The sequence below is a fragment of the Lissotriton helveticus genome, chromosome 2_2, assembly GCF_964261635.1.
Source record: "Lissotriton helveticus chromosome 2_2, aLisHel1.1, whole genome shotgun sequence".
In the NCBI taxonomy this organism is placed as follows: Eukaryota; Metazoa; Chordata; class Amphibia; order Caudata; family Salamandridae; genus Lissotriton; species Lissotriton helveticus.
In genome coordinates this window covers 515,975,636-515,990,524 of record NC_136060.1, presented here as the reverse complement: position 1 = coordinate 515,990,524, position 14,889 = coordinate 515,975,636, and the positions used below count along the sequence as shown (strand labels likewise).

Genomic DNA, 14,889 nt, shown 5'->3' with positions numbered 1-14,889 from the left:
CCCCTTCCTGTCTGTCACCCCTTCCTGTCTGTCACCCCCCCCTGTCTGTCACCCCCCCCTGTCTGTCACCCCTTCCTGTCTGTCACCCCCCCCTGTCTGTCACCCCCCCCTGTCTGTCACCCCTTCCTGTCTGTCACCCCCCCCTGTCTGTACCCCCCCCTGTCTGTCACCCCCCCCTGTCTGTCACCCCCTTCCTGTCTGTCACCCCTTCCTGTCTGTCACCCCTTCCTGTCTGTCACCCCCCCCTCCCCGGTGTCACCCCCCGCATGTCAAACCCCCGGTGTCACCCCCCCCGTGTCACCCCCCCGTGTCACCCCCCCTGTCTGTCACCCCCCCCTGTCTGTCACCCCCCCCTGTCTGTCACCCCCCCCTGTCTGTCACCCCCCCCTGTCTGTCACCCCCCCTGTCTGTCACCCCTTCCTGTCTGTCACCCCTTCCTGTCTGTCACCCCTTCCTGTCTGTCACCCCCCCCTCCCCGGTGTCACCCCCCCGCATGTCAAACCCCCCGTGTCACCCCCCCCTGTCTGTCACCCCCCCTGTCTGTCACACCTTCCTGTCTGTCACCCCCCCTGTCTGTCACCCCCCCCTGTCTGTCACCCCCCCCTGTCTGTCACCCCCCCCTGTCTGTCACCCCCCCTGTCTGTCACCCCTTCCTGTCTGTCACCCCTTCCTGTCTGTCACCCCTTCCTGTCTGTCACCCCTTCCTGTCTGTCACCCCTTCCTGTCTGTCACCCCTTCCTGTCTGTCACCCCTTCCTGTCTGTCACCCCTTCCTGTCTGTCACCCCTTCCTGTCTGTCACCCCTTCCTGTCTGTCACCCCTTCCTGTCTGTCACCCCCCCCTGTCTGTCACCCCCCCCTGTCTGTCACCCCTTCCTGTCTGTCACCCCTTCCTGTCTGTCACCCCTTCCTGTCTGTCACCCCCCCCTCCCCGGTGTCACCCCCCCGCATGTCAAACCCCCCGTGTCACCCCCCCCGTGTCACCCCCCCCGTGTCACCCCCCCGTGTCACCCCCCCCTGTCTGTCACCCCCCCCTGTCTGTCACCCCCCCCTGTCTGTCACCCCCCCTGTCTGTCACCCCTTCCTGTCTGTCACCCCTTCCTGTCTGTCACCCCTTCCTGTCTGTCACCCCCCCCTCCCCGGTGTCACCCCCCCGCATATCACCCCCCCGTGTCACCCCCCCCTGTCTGTCACCCCCCCCTGTCTGTCACCCCCCCCTGTCTGTCACCCCCCCCTGTCTGTCACCCCCCCCTGTCTGTCACCCCCCCCTGTCTGTCACCCCCCCCTGTCTGTCACCCCCCCCTGTCTGTCACCCCCCCCTGTCTGTCACCCCCTCCTGTCTGTCACCCCCTCCTGTCTGTCACCCCTTCCTGTCTGTCACCCCTTCCTGTCTGTCACCCCTTCCTGTCTGTCACCCCTTCCTGTCTGTCACCCCTTCCTGTCTGTCACCCCTTCCTGTCTGTCACCCCTTCCTGTCTGTCACCCCTTCCTGTCTGTCACCCCTTCCTGTCTGTCACCCCTTCCTGTCTGTCACCCCTTCCTGTCTGTCACACCTTCCTGTCTGTCACACCTTCCTGTCTGTCACACCTTCCTGTCTGTCACACCTTCCTGTCTGTCACACCTTCCTGTCTGTCACACCTTCCTGTCTGTCACCCCTTCCTGTCTGTCACCCCTTCCTGTCTGTCACCCCTTCCTGTCTGTCACCCCTTCCTGTCTGTCACCCCTTCCTGTCTGTCACCCCCCCTCCCCTGTCACCCCCCCTCCCCTGTCACCCCCCCTCCCCTGTCACCCCCCCTCCCCTGTCACCCCCCCTCCCCTGTCACCCCCCCCTCCCCTGTCACCCCCCCCTCCCCTGTCACCCCCCCGTCACCCCCCTCCCCTGTCACCCCCCCTCCCCTGTCACCCCCCCTCCCCTGTCACCCCCCCTCCCCTGTCACCCCCCCTCCCCTGTCACCCCCCCTCCCCTGTCACCCCCCCTCCCCTGTTACCCCCCTCCCCTGTTACCCCCCTCCCCTGTTACCCCCCTCCCCTGTCACCCCCTTGTTCTGAGTTCTGTGTCCAAGGGGATTTCTTTGGTGCATGATGCAGTGCTCATAGTGCCACAAAGGTGGCACGCATCACTGGAGAGTACTGAGCTTTTGCCGGGTGTGATGATGTTAATTGCATTCATTCATTCATTCCTTGAACACACTATTGGGGCAATAAGGCAAAAAAGCACCACCAAAGGTGTTGTCCTTGATGCATTGTTAAGTTGCCTCCAACTTCGTTAACAAAACAGGGAAGAATACAACAAGATAACTGCACACAAGGTAAAAGGGCCCCTGTACCTGCACTCTAACCTGTCTGAGTTACTTCTTGTCAGATAAAGCAGGTAGGCAAGCACTTTAGTGCCTCACACAGGAATAGTAAGCGCTATATAAATGGTGAAATACAATACTTAACAACAAACTCAAAACTGTTTACAAAATAGCAGCTATTAAGAGAGCATCACAGAAAATGCTGTTTGACAAAATATTTTTGAGCTTTGAAGACTAAAATTGACTATGAAGCAAACTTGAACACCTAGAAGGCAGGGATCTGAATATTTATATTCCCCCTTGGCACAAAGAGAGCCCCCAGTCTTCATGCAGTACCAGCTGACACAATCTAATTGAACACAGAACTTAGTGAATGCTACTTGCCTAAGCTTTTTCCGAAATATTGTGGTTGGAAGGTAGCTCACCTCATATTCCGGAAATATTGTTAGTCTAATGGGAAAACAAGCATTTTCAGAGCAACTATATCTCCAGATAGTTAAATTGACCCATTGTTTGTTTTTGGGTTGTCAATGCAGGAAGTTGATATCAGATGAATAGTCGATAAAGGTCCATAAAAACTGTACTTTGGCTATTTATAGCTGAAAATGAGAGGAGCTTATTAAGTGATTTTCTAGAATGCTCAGTCATGAGCTGCGAGAAATTTAGGGTTAATGTCTCTGAACAATATGCAAAAACACGTTTGAATAAAGTGTTGACCACTGGGAGGGGAGACACAGACACACAGCTCAAATGAAGACTGTAAGAACATGGCAGTGGACCTTGTGGACTGTTGGCAATGGGATCCCCGGCTGGCCAGGGCGTTCGCCAAAGTCAGTCAGAGACCACCACACCCAAGTCAGGGCAAGGGAGTTACACGCCAAGATAACCCCTACTCACCCTCTAGGTAACGTGGCGCGAGCAGCAAGGCTAAACTTGGAGGCGATGTAGGCTAAGTATTTGCGCACGCACCCCAGCAACAACCACCAAAGGCCCACCACAAAGGAAACTCCACACAAGGTTATATAAAAATAGCCTTTGTATTACACCAAAACACATTTAGATAAAACACACACTTTACAATGTGCCAGAGGCACGGGCAGAATTTACAAGGGATTATTTACAAGACAGGGCCACCTGGACCACTGTCAGGAATCAGAAGTAGCACTTTCAGAAATAATACTTTCAGAAATAAAGCAATACCTTCAGTAATAAAGCAATACTTTCAGTAATAGCACTTTAGCAATACCTTCAGTAATAAAGCAATACTTTCAGTAATAGCATACAACCAGTCATTACTGGTAACAGGGCCTCACTAGCACCACCTGTACTAGGGAGAAAACAACCACCTACACGTCACACTACCTGTAGGGGTGCAAAAGCAACACACATGATGTCGTAACATTCAGAGGTGTAAAAGGACAAAGAGAACACATGATGAATAATCTACCCATTCAGAGGTGTAAGCAAAACACATGATGCCGTAACATTCAGAGGTGTAAAGGCACATGACGCATAATCAATACATTCAGAGGTGCAGAACAAATACCAATTTCCCCAAACTCACCAGTCACCACCTGTGACTGTCCCGGTGTCCCAATGTCAGGGCCTAAACGTGGCAGTTGCCCACAAAGTGCTGGGCAACTGGAGCAGGGAAAGTTAGCGCAAAGTTGGAGCCTCTCTGGGCTCAAAGAACCACCACTGTGGCACTGGTGAGCCTCTCTCAGGCTCTCTTACACAAGTAAGGGGGCTGCTGAGCCTCTCAGGGCTCCAGCAACAAAAGGTGCAGCCTCGCTGGGCTGTGGGGTCCCTCGCTCTGGGGACCCAAAGCAGTGATGTTCGCCAAGAGCCACGCTGGGCTCTAAATCAACTGGTGCCCCCGGGGCACCTCGTGGCTCCAAAACGTGGAGATGCCCCCTGAGCCCTCAGGCTCGAAACACACGGGCGCCTCTCTTTGGGAGTCCCCCCTCTGGGGACTCGACGTGATTGTGGGGCGCTCAGAGCCTCTCAGGGCTCGTGAAGTAAAGAAATGCCCCCGGAGCCCTCAGGCTCCAACAACACATAGGCGCGAGGTCGCGCTACAGAGAGGGGGCGGGGCGGACACCGGCAAGGTGTCCCGACGCTCCCCCCCTCCTCTGCAGGCACCTACCGGTCTGGCGCTGGGCTTTCCAGCGGCGGCGGGTCTCTCCCGCTGGTCCCGGGGCTCTCCTCTCCTCTCGGGGAGCCTCGGCAGGCTCTCTCGCGGCTCGGCGGGGGAGGCGGGACTTCCGGTCGGCCTTTCTGGGGCCGCACTCTGATTGGCCAGCCGGCCCAGTGCTTCCGGGTCGTCGCGGGCAGCGCGGCGGCCCGTTTTCGGCAGGCAGGCGGCTTCCCAGGATCCGAGGAGTGGGCTCCCTCGTGAATCCAACAAATCGGCACTTGGGCAAAATAATACGGCAATGAGCGGGGTGGCACCCGCGCCGTCCAACCACCACACGGGGCGATCGGAGGCCGGGTGGGCACCGGCCTCTGCAGACCACAGCGCTCCCAAGCGCTGCAGGCAAAAATAAGCGCTCGTAAGCGCTAAACAGCAGCAAAAAGCGCTCCCAAGCGCTAGGCAGGCAATCTCAGCGCTCCCAGCGCTAGAGGGGCAACAAAGCGCTCTCAAGCGCTACAGGGGAAATCCAAAGCGCTCCCAGGTGCTAGGGCAACAGCAAGTCCTTCAGGGGCCCATCAGCAAGCCAGGGGCTGGGCAGGGCTCAGGGAGGCAAGCCATCCCTGAGCCCAAGCAGCAGCACGCCCCTGGCAGATTCAAGCAGCAAACAAGAACATTTTCATGGGGTCACAGCCCCTCTTTTATACACCTTTTCCCTTTGTCTTTAGGTGCAGGGTGGGGGCAGAACCAGTCGCAGCTGGTTCTGGAGCACTCTTGATGGCCCAACCACCCATTCTATTCACTGGCAGGGCTAGGGTCATCAGTCACACCACAGGGGGGCGGAGCCAGCATTGTGTGGGGAAAACCCAGCCCATCCAGGACACAGGTACACTCCTCCCACACATCACTCATGCTAATCTCCCACTCACCACCGGGGCAGACCCACAGACTTCCTGGAGCCTGGCATCCCAGCCAGCTCCAGCCAATCACACGCCAGCACCCTCACAGCACACGTACAGCCATGTCTAGAAATGACGCTTCGCTACTAGACACATACATGCTGCATACACCATCTCGCAGCATTCACTCTCACGAGTTCACACATACCAGACTCAAGCCTGTACACACCACGCATCAGGAACTACCAGGGACACATACATTCCCCATGCATTCCTATGGGCGGGCAGGCTTAGCTCAGCACATGCACTCAGAGTGCGCACGCACTTTCCACTGGGACACAGTGAAAGTGCGCAGTATCCAAAAATCACCATCTCCAGGTCACCATTTCAAGAAAAAAGTCTAGGGGTGAACCTGCCCTAAGGGCCAAAGTCCAACATAACCCCCTTCCAGCCAAAACGCAGGGGAGACCAATCACCACCGTGATGGACTTCCCTGCTTGGGGCGATAGAACACGGACGCAGGCCCGCAACTGCAGGGACACCCTCCTGTTCTACGCCACGGTGAACCCATGGGATTCCTTCTAAACACACTGTCTGGACCAACTGGGCTACCCCACTGGTACTCCCAAGCTGTCCACGGCCAGGACCAGGCCCTAGGCCACCCAGATACCACTGGTCCATGCCCATCCACAGAGTGGGGGGTAGTAACCCCTGGCCTACAATAGCCATTCTCCACTCCCTTTCTCAGTCTAGTTCCAACTACCACTGATCCTTCAACCTAGGGTCCGCACCCTCAGGCTGACCAGAGGTCACAGGCAGGAATGCCCCACCCTACCTCTATTTCTGAAGCACCCTCCAGAACACAACTCTCCCACCAGTTTAGGACCTGCCTTCCTCAGCAGCAGTGACCACAGTCAGACCACCACCAGAACGGTGTAGCGAGGCGTTGCACGCCGCGGTGCCCCCCAGTTGCGGTGCATCCTATGGCTCGTTGACGGCGTCGAGACGACGTCGGTGAGCGCAGAGGCGGCGTTGCTCGAGGGGGACGTTGCTCAGTGCGGTGCCTACAGGACACCAGGGTGGTCATGACTGAGTCACAGCTCCCTTAACTGGTTTACCACCTGGGATTCAAATTCACCGGATGCACAGGGGTCAGACTTCCTCTGACCCCCTTCCAGAGTTCTGCACCCTCCCATTGTAGAACAGGGTCCCTCCACTTAAGGTAGGCCCCACCTGCTCTCAGGGTAGTACCACAACACTCAGCCAAGAACCCTAAAGATCCCTGCTAGGCCTGTACCACCCCTTCTGGGAAACACAGGGTCTCTTCACTTAAGATGAGCCCCACCTGGGTTCACAGGGGTACCCCTAGAAGACAAACCGGCCAGGACACTGGCTACAGTCGCCCTGCCGTCCAGGACAGGTAACACCTGACCCTGGCTCCCTAACCTAGGGACGCTACCCTTTGGTTAGATGCCTGGCGCACCAGGACTTCTACAAGTTGGAAACAAAAATCTAAGACTTTCTCTCCTCCTTCAGCAGCAAGGCAACCACTGCAGGTCAATACCCCATACAGCTTACCCGGTTCCTTCTCATCAGGCAGGAGTTCCCTCTTGTAACTTCAGGACACTACATACAGTTGCCCTGACGTCCAGATCCGGAAACACCGGCTACTGGCTCCCCAACCGAGGGACGTACCCTTTGGTCAGATGCCTGGCGCACCAGGACTTCCTTGAGGGTGACACAACTAATGTGTCGTGTACAAGTCTGCCTGACACTCAGGACAGAAGTGGCATCACCATGGTCACTCCCTGGCGACACAACCCTTCTGGTTGGCCCCTGACCCACTGGTTCTTCCACTGGGGAACCTATCCCCCTCGCACCCCTCCATCTGGACTTCTGCACCCTCCCAACTGGAGCGGTACTGCCAGACACCAGAACTACTGGAACCCTGGTTACAGAGGTTCCACGTTCTCCAGACACTCTGGAAGATCCTCCTCAAATGACCTATTGGTACAGCCTAGGCCCCCGACCTGATGTTCCCTTCAGAAACACTCCAGGCCCTGACACTGGGTTTCGGGCACCTGGAGACATGCAGTCCCACCCACTCCTTCTCCTCTTGAGACAGGACGTGAGCCCCTACACCGAGACCTAGCTGGGCTACACTGAACCTCTTCCACCACGCTGGGCTGGAAGACACCTCAGACACTCCTTTTGGAATCACTCCATCCCCTATGCCTCTCTCCTCCCAGAACATTACCAACTCCAAAATTCTGTCTCTCAACAGACCACAGAAATCAAAAAGCAGGCTCCACTATCTGCAGACGTTCTTGGGAAAAGTTCAACACACAGGACTTAGGTATCTGAACAAAACTAGCATTCAGCAAGCTCCCCATCCAGAGAACTCACAAACACATCCAGTGCCACACACCATTCATCCACACACACCCCTCCCCAGACTGGTAAGGCAGTTTCTACCACCCCTGACTTCTCAACCTGACCACACTTGACACAGGTACCATTACTCCAGGGCAGGGACGGGGGACACATGCATTGGACACACTTATGCTGCCACCACTGGATCCCACCCTTCTGGTGAATCCAGAAAACACACTGCACTTAGGGGGATGATCTACCCTCCCGAGCTAGGGACACTTAACTCAAAGTGCACAAGAAACACATTTCAACAGAAATGACATTTTCAGCAAACTGAAACAATAATCCCCAAAATGTTTTTATCTAAAATGCAGAGTTTTGTGGTGCAGCCAGCTGCTACTAAGGTACAAGGCAAACACAAATCCTTATCCCACCGCTTGCCGCCAATGTTGGCAATGGGATCCCCGGCTGGCCAGGGCGTTCGCCAAAGTCAGTCAGAGACCACCACACCCAAGTCAGGGCAAGGGAGTTACACGCCAAGATAACCCCTACTCACCCTCTAGGTAACGTGGCGCGAGCAGCAAGGCTAAACTTGGAGGCGATGTAGGCTAAGTATTTGCGCACGCATCCCAGCAACAACCACCAAAGGCCCACCACAAAGGAAACTCCACACAAGGTTATATAAAAATAGCCTTTGTATTACACCAAAACACATTTAGATAAAACACACACTTTACAATGTGCCAGAGGCACGGGCAGAATTTACAAGGGATTATTTACAAGACAGGGCCACCTGGACCACTGTCAGGAATCAGAAGTAGCACTTTCAGAAATAATACTTTCAGAAATAAAGCAATACCTTCAGTAATAAAGCAATACTTTCAGTAATAGCACTTTAGCAATACCTTCAGTAATAAAGCAATACTTTCAGTAATAGCATACAACCAGTCATTACTGGTAACAGGGCCTCACTAGCACCACCTGTACTAGGGAGAAAACAACCACCTACACGTCACACTACCTGTAGGGGTGCAAAAGCAACACACATGATGTCGTAACATTCAGAGGTGTAAAAGGACAAAGAGAACACATGATGAATAATCTACCCATTCAGAGGTGTAAGCAAAACACATGATGCCGTAACATTCAGAGGTGTAAAGGCACATGACGCATAATCAATACATTCAGAGGTGCAGAACAAATACCAATTTCCCCAAACTCACCAGTCACCACCTGTGACTGTCCCGGTGTCCCAATGTCAGGGCCTAAACGTGGCAGTTGCCCACAAAGTGCTGGGCAACTGGAGCAGGGAAAGTTAGCGCAAAGTTGGAGCCTCTCTGGGCTCAAAGAACCACCACTGTGGCACTGGTGAGCCTCTCTCAGGCTCTCTTACACAAGTAAGGGGGCTGCTGAGCCTCTCAGGGCTCCAGCAACAAAAGGTGCAGCCTCGCTGGGCTGTGGGGTCCCTCGCTCTGGGGACCCAAAGCAGTGATGTTCGCCAAGAGCCACGCTGGGCTCTAAATCAACTGGTGCCCCCGGGGCACCTCGTGGCTCCAAAACGTGGAGATGCCCCCTGAGCCCTCAGGCTCGAAACACACGGGCGCCTCTCTTTGGGAGTCCCCCCTCTGGGGACTCGACGTGATTGTGGGGCGCTCAGAGCCTCTCAGGGCTCGTGAAGTAAAGAAATGCCCCCGGAGCCCTCAGGCTCCAACAACACATAGGCGCGAGGTCGCGCTACAGAGAGGGGGCGGGGCGGACACCGGCAAGGTGTCCCGACGCTCCCCCCCTCCTCTGCAGGCACCTACCGGTCTGGCGCTGGGCTTTCCAGCGGCGGCGGGTCTCTCCCGCTGGTCCCGGGGCTCTCCTCTCCTCTCGGGGAGCCTCGGCAGGCTCTCTCGCGGCTCGGCGGGGGAGGCGGGACTTCCGGTCGGCCTTTCTGGGGCCGCACTCTGATTGGCCAGCCGGCCCAGTGCTTCCGGGTCGTCGCGGGCAGCGCGGCGGCCCGTTTTCGGCAGGCAGGCGGCTTCCCAGGATCCGAGGAGTGGGCTCCCTCGTGAATCCAACAAATCGGCACTTGGGCAAAATAATACGGCAATGAGCGGGGTGGCACCCGCGCCGTCCAACCACCACACGGGGCGATCGGAGGCCGGGTGGGCACCGGCCTCTGCAGACCACAGCGCTCCCAAGCGCTGCAGGCAAAAATAAGCGCTCGTAAGCGCTAAACAGCAGCAAAAAGCGCTCCCAAGCGCTAGGCAGGCAATCTCAGCGCTCCCAGCGCTAGAGGGGCAACAAAGCGCTCTCAAGCGCTACAGGGGAAATCCAAAGCGCTCCCAGGTGCTAGGGCAACAGCAAGTCCTTCAGGGGCCCATCAGCAAGCCAGGGGCTGGGCAGGGCTCAGGGAGGCAAGCCATCCCTGAGCCCAAGCAGCAGCACGCCCCTGGCAGATTCAAGCAGCAAACAAGAACATTTTCATGGGGTCACAGCCCCTCTTTTATACACCTTTTCCCTTTGTCTTTAGGTGCAGGGTGGGGGCAGAACCAGTCGCAGCTGGTTCTGGAGCACTCTTGATGGCCCAACCACCCATTCTATTCACTGGCAGGGCTTGGGTCATCAGTCACACCACAGGGGGGCGGAGCCAGCATTGTGTGGGGAAAACCCAGCCCATCCAGGACACAGGTACACTCCTCCCACACATCACTCATGCTAATCTCCCACTCACCACCGGGGCAGACCCACACAGACTTCCTGGAGCCTGGCATCCCAGCCAGCTCCAGCCAATCACACGCCAGCACCCTCACAGCACACGTACAGCCATGTCTAGAAATGACGCTTCGCTACTAGACACATACATGCTGCATACACCATCTCGCAGCATTCACTCTCACGAGTTCACACATACCAGACTCAAGCCTGTACACACCACGCATCAGGAACTACCAGGGACACATACATTCCCCATGCATTCCTATGGGCGGGCAGGCTTAGCTCAGCACATGCACTCAGAGTGCGCACGCACTTTCCACTGGGACACAGTGAAAGTGCGCAGTATCCAAAAATCACCATCTCCAGGTCACCATTTCAAGAAAAAAGTCTAGGGGTGAACCTGCCCTAAGGGCCAAAGTCCAACATGGACCTTACAATGGAAATTGAACAGCTCCATGTGATCACGACATATGATAATAATTTGTGGAAAGGACTGGAGAACAATAAAGAGTAAATATTTAAGTTTGATGATTTGTTATTCCACTGCAATGGGCCTACCGGAGCTCTGTTCCCTTTTGCGATTTTATTATTTTCAAGGTCTTCTATTTGTTGTATCGACAGTGGCGTGAATAAATATATTAAGCATGGATCTGCTGGGGAGGTCTGGCAAATTCATCTGTTCTGATTTCTCAATCCATATAATGGGCATAAAAATCACAAATTAAGGCAAGTTGCAAGTAAAAACAAATATATTGCTGCTTCCGGTCTGCATTTATTAGATGATACATGTCAGAATGTATTTATCAAGTATGCATGCTGTGATAAGCTGCTTAGAGTAAATTGGCGATTGCAAACACGAATAGACATCAGTAAATAGTTAAGTTTACATTGGCAGGTGGGATACGAAGTAAGTGGTGGCACCCACATTAATTTTTTTTAACTCTTTATTTAGTGAGGCATATTGCATAGGAACATAGCGTGATCCTCCACATAAACACAGCAATGACCACTGTGGGCGCCACAATTAGACAACAATAGCCGTGAACCTAGAAGGGATTAGTGGAACAGACGAGAGTAGGGTTAAAGAAGTCAGGATGCAGCCCAAAGGCATTGTAAATGCCAAAGCGTAACCATTCTCGTTTCAAAATAAATGCATAAGAAAGAGTATGTAATAGGAGCATTTCAAACGAACGCAGAAAAAACTGCATTTCCTAAACAAAACTTACCTTTCAAGGTGGGATCTCTTTTCCTCAGCTCTCAGGAAGTCCCAGGCTGCATCAGCTTCAGGAGACAAACATAGGCAAAGCTAATGAGTTTTGCCAATACAGACCCATTGGCTTTGTCCATGCTTTCAACATCTGCAAAAAGACAATATGAGAAGTGCGACAAAGTGCATTTTTTCAGCAAGGTGCAATCGGACAGGAAATTGCAGCTCTTGTGCTGAGAAAAAAAAATATGTGATGGGGAAAAACAGTGAAGTGGCCGGGGGGAAATAAGTGCTGACGAGTGGCAGTAGCAGCAGGGAGGAGGGAGCAATAGAGGTGCCAGGTTTACGGAGCCTCTGCAGAACTCAACACAGACCATGAAAGCAAGCCAGGTGCTGACATCAGACTCGCGCTATTGGCTAATGCCAATAGCTTAAACTTGCGTAAATGTGAGACATATTGCATTGCAATTGCTTGTTCCTCTTGTAACGTACCGTTTGCTACCTCTTGTATTTTGTTTGCTCTTGATACGTGCACAATTGTCACTATTGCCTCATGTAACCTAACGTTTGCTTTTGTAACATGCTCACTTGTAATTTTCTCCTCATGTGTCATTACTGTTCCTATTGTGAAGCACTCTGACACCTTCAGGTAAAGTCCGCGCTATATAAAAACGCATAAAAAAAACGCTGACACCACCTTCCCCGGCTATGGCGCCAAGCGTTATTTGCAGCAGCAAGCAGGGGGTCGTCCTTCCTCTCGATGTCGCACGCAGTGTGCGTGCCTCGCGACCCCTCCTAGACCACGGCTGGGCCAATCAAAACAACAAAAACGCATTGCTGGCCTGCCCCTCGTGACCGCATTGATCCAGACTCTCTGGGGCAGGCCAGCAGATGTAGCAGGGCGGTTAGGTAGTGGCGGTTTTGTCCTATCCGTGACTGACTTTGTTTCAGTGGCGCTCCATTTACAAATTTTGCGGACTAACGGGCAACTTATAAAGCCCAAATTCCTGTCACCCTCCAGGAGAGTTATTTTTCGCACAAATGGGAACACATCGCCCTTTTTGTGCAGGGAAATATCCCACTTTGGCAAGACTTGAGCATTCGTTGACTTGTTGCGACGAAGCTTCCAGGGCGCGGTTTCCTGTTGGAGAGGTTCCAGCCCCTCAGAGAAAAGGAGGCTGCAGGGAGTCTTCCCCCCCCCCCCCTCTCCCCCCCCATATTAGACGCCATCCGTTGCCTACTGAGCGTTTAATTCTACGATTAATTCTACGATACCACAGCACGACTTGGGTCTCAAACGTAAATATCTGATTTGTTCGGGCTGCCTGCGTGTTACTTATTCTTGCTCACGTCACATTTCGGCGACGTCTGGGAGGCCGGAGTGTGTGAACTTTCTGAATAGGCGAGTAATCCCGTCCAGGCAATCTCTGCACCACTTTGCTATTTTCCCGTGTACTTGGGTTAGTGACAAGCCTCCGTGAGTAGAGGGAGAGGGCGGGTAGGGTCGGTCAGTCAGTATAATCACCTGTGTTGTGTAACTTGTTTACTGCACGGGCAGTAAACCGTGGGGTAGGCTTGTATGCTGGGCTGGGGGTGGGAGGGTTGATGTGGCTGGTCATGGTGGAATGCCTGCACCCGGGCTGGGAGAAGCGGGGAGCACCGTAGGGGGGGGGGGCACCGCCAACCCATCCCCCTCACTTGGTCTGTGGCCCAGCAGGGCATGAAACGCACCCTGCGTCACAACTTTGAAGCATCGCTAAAAGCAGTGCGACGCACCACTGCTGCTGCTGAAAATGAAAGCCTCACTGCTTTCAACATGGCTGGTGCATTAAAAACTGTTCATGACAGGTGCTTGATGTACTATCACTTCTTACCAGTCAATCGGAAGTCAAGTTTCCTTGGAGACTAGAAACAAGCGTTGGCTGGCAAAGCCAATTGGTCTGGCTTTAGTGTACCAACAAATGAAAACGGGGCACTGTATGCATAAATATTTAATTATCGCATTAAACCGGTCCTACTGCCAGTGCTGAAAAAAAAAGTAAGAAACATATTGATCACTGTGTATAATCTTTGTAAGAGAAAAATAACAATGTGATAAACGAGTGCAGTGGCTGGGGGCAGCTGGGGCGTGTGTGCGTGGCTGGGGGGGTATGTGCACGCGTTCAGATTGCAAGCGCGTTTCACAAGCACGTGATCGAGTATGTATGCAGTGGCTGGAGGCGGCTGGTGCGTGTGCGCGCGCGTTTAAAATGCAAGCGCGTCTTACAATCGCGGCGCGTCCACAGACCACAATCTGCTCGTGCACCTGCCTGTATCTCTTGGGAGGCAAGACAATCACAATAGATCTCGCTGGCGACAGCGCTTTCGCGCTGCAACGCCAGGCGAGACCTAATAAAGGAGAAGCATTATACAATGTCTTGTGCTGTTGATTCCCCCTCCCGGCTGCGATGTCCTGTTTAAAACCAATCCTCTGATGTCTTCAAAAGTTTGTGTGTGTAACCGAATTGCCACCACCTGTTCTGTATCCACATCAGATTCACGGAGTCTATGATCTCACAGTCTATGCATGTGTCTGCTCCATTCAAACAATTGAACATGTTTAACGGAGATCCAAGAGGTTAGTGTTAGTATTCGGTATGCACATGTCAACACGGGCGTGGGTCTCAACTATTCTATTTTGTGTCCCAGCCAAATTTCCAGACACCCAAGGGGTTGATCAGTCAGTAGTTTTATAATATTGTTTTTCAGGAAAGTTTCTTCTTCCTTCCCCTTTAATTGGGCATGTATAGGTACTCCTCTGCGATTTTGTGCTATTCTTTTCACTGCTTCATTTATGTGAAGTTATTTGTCAACCGAGACCTTGAAATAATTCTCAGCCGCACTGCATTATATAAGGATTATTTGTAATTCCATGTCATTACAGCCATCCTCATCACTTTTGCAGTCTGCTTGCTCAGTAAGCAAGGTGCATGAATTTCCCACTACAGCACTTCTATCTCTACTTGCAATGACACACTTCCGTTCTTAAAATTTGCCTAAATTCTTCCCAGTAATGCATGCTTCCTTTTAGAATAAATTGGCATTGGATGTCTAGGGCAAAGTTTTACTGTCCATCTTATATTTTGTTAGACCAACGATGTAGTAGTCTGCCTCACTATCCAGCACAACTATTGTTAGATGTTCAAACACTATTAGCCACACTGAAGATGTTTACTTCATCTTGTTTTGGTCCACAAGAATTAGTAACTATTATCTTCCATCTGTAATAGTTGTCATGTGCT

General features: G+C 53.3%; 1 protein-coding gene across 2 annotated transcripts in view; it reads left to right on the top strand.

Annotated features, from left to right (window-relative positions):
- Positions 1-14,889, top strand: part of LOC144821595 (uncharacterized) — a 246,678-nt gene that overhangs the window by 458 nt on the left and 231,331 nt on the right. The gene's annotated exons all lie outside the window — the stretch shown is intronic.